Source organism: Vitis riparia, chromosome 7 (assembly GCF_004353265.1).
Source record: "Vitis riparia cultivar Riparia Gloire de Montpellier isolate 1030 chromosome 7, EGFV_Vit.rip_1.0, whole genome shotgun sequence".
In the NCBI taxonomy this organism is placed as follows: Eukaryota; Viridiplantae; Streptophyta; class Magnoliopsida; order Vitales; family Vitaceae; genus Vitis; species Vitis riparia.
The window spans coordinates 12,888,224-12,892,320 of record NC_048437.1 but is presented as its reverse complement, the minus strand read 5'-3'; positions in this window follow the sequence as shown (position 1 = coordinate 12,892,320).

Genomic DNA, 4,097 nt, shown 5'->3' with positions numbered 1-4,097 from the left:
TTCTTCCTTCTTTATTTTGGAAAAAACTAAGCCATGATGTGTGTATTTGATGAATTAATTCAGCATATTTGGTTGACTGATTTGGTAAACCTTGCACTGGCCTAATTTATGTTCTCTATTTGAAAACTAAGAAAGTATCAAGAACTGGTGACCCTTTTCTTGAGACATTGGTGAAGGTACATCATGAAGCATTTCCCATAGTCACTCATTAGAATTGTAGTTCTGTTTCTGAATTGAGAAATGTGTTTGCAAAATACCCCAGTTTGCCTTATTTTTCTGGTTGTGTTGCCCAGAATATCACAAATGAATGGGCTAAAGGAGTGTTTAGTGATGCCGAAAAACATTAACACATCATATATATGTTATTGTTTCTTCTTTTTCTTCTTCTTCCTATTTTCTCTGGTTTTTTTTTTCTTTAAGATTTTAGATTCTTACAGGTGCATATTGCATAGAGAGGTGTTGGTGCAACCTTTGATTGAGATGCTTCATTATGCAGATGTACAGTTGAGGGAAATGTCATCCTTTGCATTGGGGAGATTGGCATAGGTTATACTCCTAGAATTCTTTTATTTCCTTTTCAAATTACAATTGACAAATAATATTGAAGGCATGAAATGCTTACTATATTATATCAATGAATAGTCTGTTTCTTTCAAGTAATCTTTACAGGATTCATCACAACAAGTAGTTTTGTTTTAGAGTCATTTCAAACACAATATATTTCTGAATATTATTTTACCTGCTTCCTATTCCCGTTTACTCTTCCTTATGAGGTATATTTTTCACCCTAAATTCTGCATATTTAACTATCCTGCAACAAGGCCAGAAATTATGAAGTAATTCCAACCTTGCTTGTTTTTCCTTATTCTATCTTCTCACATTTTCATTTTCGACCCAAAATAGCTAGAGAGATGATTATTTTCTTTGATTGCTTTCTCTTATATCGGGTTCCAAACAGTATGAAAAAACTTCTAGGCTTGCAAATACTTCTCTAAATTCTAATTTATAGTCCTATTGCTGACTTCGCTTTTCAACTATTCTTTCCCCTTCATTTTCCAATACTATATAATCTCTCTCTTTTTTTTTTTTTTTTCTTTTATTTCTTTTTTATTTTTGATAAGAACAAAAGAACTCCTTCACAATATGAGAACTGATTTACCATTTCTTTCAAAAATGGTTCCCTTAACAGCCATGCAAATTTTCTGCGTAAAATAGACCATTTTCTTCAATGTTTAGTTCATGTTTTTGACAAGTGAATACTAGACTATAAAAAAGGTTTCTATTGTTTAGAAAGTTGATGTTGTGTAAAAAATTGTTTCCATCAACCAGTTCATTTGAAATGTTAATATTAAATCAAAATGAAATGATATTTAAAGTTGAAACAAGGGAGATGAATTAAAGGTGAAACACGATTATATGCATAATATTAAATCATTAATTTTTTTTGTAATAAAATATATTTCATCAAAAAATTATATATCATGGTAAAAGAGGGATCTTTCATCATGAATTTTTTATGGCAAAAAAAATGATATTTTATCATGATTATTTTTTATGAAAAATGATATACCGTCACAAATTTTATTTAGTGAAAGTGGCATGTTGCAACAAATTTTATTTTGTGGAAAAATTATTTATTTTGTTATAAAATTAAATTTTAAAAATAATTGCTTCAAGACTTGTTGCAACAAACTCACCACAAATAATTTTTGTGACAAAAAATCTTCTACCACAAATATTCTTTTTTAATCAAAAATTAATTTATGAAAAAAGCTCATAACTATTATAGTGCAATATGGAGTTGAATATGATGTTAGATATATAGTCAAGTAATTTGAATAGGGTTTTTTTTTTTTTTTGGCTTTTATTTTAATATTGTATTTTTTAATTATCCCAAAATCTTATGGAATTTGGAGATCCTGATCATTATGCCTATCTAAAATTAAAACTCTTTTTTTTTTTCATTTTTTTCTTTTATAAATATCTTAGTACCTATCCAAGGCTTTATATTTAGAATGAATTATTGAATTTAGAATCTAGATCCTTATGTTAAAAATTGTATTTTATTTTTGCTTTCATTGCTAGGATCTAGAGCCTAGGAAAAAATTCATGCACCTAACTTGATTTTAGGATAGGGAACAAAGTGATTTAGGATTTCTACATTTATTCTGAATTTAATTATATAAAGACTTTTCCCAAATAATAATAAAAACTCTTACTCATAGAGACTTTGTTTTTTATTTAAGGTTAGATTAGCGACCACGTACTACCATTAATTAATTATTTTTATTAAAGTCACTTCTTTTTTTTCTTTTCTTTTTTATTTATTAAAATCACTTCTTCTTTTTTGACTTCCTAACCCTATACAAATTAGATGAACAATAAGAATTTCTTTTCTTATTTACATATAATCTAAAAAATATTTTATTATTGAGAACAAGAATAGATTCCTTAAAGAACTTAGATTTTTTACTTTGTAAAAAGTAAAAACAATTAATAGTGAAATTTCTACATTTATTTCTTTACTTTTCTCTTTTTTATTCTTCTTCTATCTGTATAGGGTTTTTCTCTTTTCTATCTCTTCATATTTTTCTCTAGATCTCTCTTCTCCATAATCTTCTTCATTTTTTTAATTATTTTTATTTTCTTTTTAAAAACCAAAACTCCTCAGTTTAAATTTTATAACTTCTTTTTTTATTTTTTTTATTTAAAATATCATCATCATCACACGCATCTCTCTAATTATGAGGTAGTGCACAACAATCTCGGTATTACACATCCTTTCAATTAGGAGGTAATGTACTACAATCTCAAATAGATTGTACAAGTCTATAAATCAATTATGAACAAACCATCTACTTACAAAGAAGCTATGACTTAGATATTATATGCAACTTCTAAAGCATCTAAGTCATGTACAATACAAGAGATATCAGTCTTGAATGGAATAGACAAAAGAGAACTGAAATAATCATTACACTATCTCATGCTTTTAAAGGTTTTATCCCAATATCTACATGGGTGTTAAATATGGTTCTAATTTTAGTTAAGTATTAAAAGTTGGATACTATTATGCATTGGAGGCAAGTCAATTTGCATGAGTGGGGATTTTAGCACTTAAATTGCATTAATTGCCATAAATACAATATTGCTCTATGTTAAGGCTATGACTTGCCTAGATAGGGTATTAAATATGTTTTTAATTTTAATTGAGTATTAAAATTTAGGCACCATTATGCATCAAAGGCAAGTCAATTCACATGAGTGAGGGCTTTAGCATTCAAATCGCATTATGTGCCAAAAATACAATCCTGCTCCACATCAAGGCTATGACAACCATAGACACTAAATATGACAATTTTAATTAGGTGTTAAAATTTGGGCATCAATCCAAGCTAAACCAACTTGCATGAGTAAAGCTTTGACCCTTACGCCCCATTAAGTGCTGAAAATACAACACCGCTTCATGTCAAAACTATGACTTGTCTACATGGGTGTTAAATATAGTTCCAATTTTTCATGACGTGTCAAAAGTTGGACACTACTGTGCATCAAAACCAAGTTAATTTGCATGGACGAAGACTTAAACACTCAAGTATAGAATGCAATTCAACAAAAGTTAAGGACTTCTTGTGAAAGTTTAAATTGTGTCTTTCATGTTATTGCCCTTAGAATATTTTTAGCGTCTTTTTTATACAATCCTCTTTATTCATCTTTACAAAATTTGGATTTAATTAATTCATTTTTCAAAAAAGTTCCTAAGAGAATTTTTTGGGATAAAATAATAAATAAGGCATATAATTGGTCATATAATTATGGTTACATGGATGCTTTTTATGAAACATCCTTAATATATATATATATATATATATATATATATATATATATATATAGAGAGAGAGAGAGAGAGAGAGAGAGAGAGAGAGAGAGAGAGAGAGAGAGAGAGAGAGAGAGAGAGAAGAGGTGTGATGTTCAAATAAAAAACTTTTCTTGTAACACAAGGTGTTCTTTGATACTAAATGAAAAGATGGCAAGATAACAAAACAGTGTTAAAAAAAAAAAGTGGAAGAGAGACACTCTAAAACAAGAAAAATTCC